This window comes from Urocitellus parryii, chromosome 8 (genome assembly GCF_045843805.1).
Source record: "Urocitellus parryii isolate mUroPar1 chromosome 8, mUroPar1.hap1, whole genome shotgun sequence".
Lineage (NCBI taxonomy): Eukaryota > Metazoa > Chordata > Mammalia > Rodentia > Sciuridae > Urocitellus > Urocitellus parryii.
Window position 1 is genome coordinate 70,167,016 of NC_135538.1, and position 755 is coordinate 70,167,770.

At 35.4% G+C, this 755-nt stretch overlaps 1 pseudogene; it reads left to right on the forward strand.

Annotated features, from left to right (window-relative positions):
- Nucleotides 1-637: 637 nt before the first annotated feature.
- Nucleotides 638-755, forward strand: LOC113198702 (U6atac minor spliceosomal RNA; annotated as a pseudogene).

The window sequence follows — 755 nt, forward strand, 5'->3', positions numbered from 1 at the left end:
ACATGGGGTATGCTGGCAAGGAAATTTCGATGCGTCATTCCTACTTGGCAATGGCTCTCAGCATTATACTACTATTTACTTTCTAGATGTGTTTTCAAAAGTATTTCTAAGGAGCATGATATTAAAACCCACCTTCTACTTGTAAAAAACACTCTAGGACAATGTCATGAGTGTGAAAGTGTTGAGTTGACTCCATCATATATAGGGGATATTGCTGCTCAGTAAAAAAAGCATTTCTCTCTCCCATCTTTAGCCACTCCCTCCCCAACTTTAGGGTTGCTCACTAACATAATCTAAGTGTTAAATTGATTTTTAATGAATTTATTTTACAGACAAGTCTGCACATGATGAAGTGATATGTACAATGTGACTCATTATAACATTGTTCAGATTTGCAAAAGAAGAGAACACCAAAGGGTCCATCAATTGGGAACTTGATAAATACTCATGGTACATTCATACAATGGTATATTTTCAGCTATTTAAAAGAATAATAAAATGTATTGATATGAAACATTCTCCAAGACACATCCTTAAATGAAAATAGTGAGGTACATACTGGAAAGAGTGTGCTACCTTTTTTGTAAGAAAATAAAAAGATTACATATTTTTATTTGCATGAGGAAATGCTAGCTAGGTATTGTATGAAAGGAGAGAGCATTAACCCTCCCTTGACAAGGATGGAAGAATGGATGACAACATGCATACAGGTAAGGCACTGTCACCTTCTTCACAGCACCTCGTCATCCTTTTTT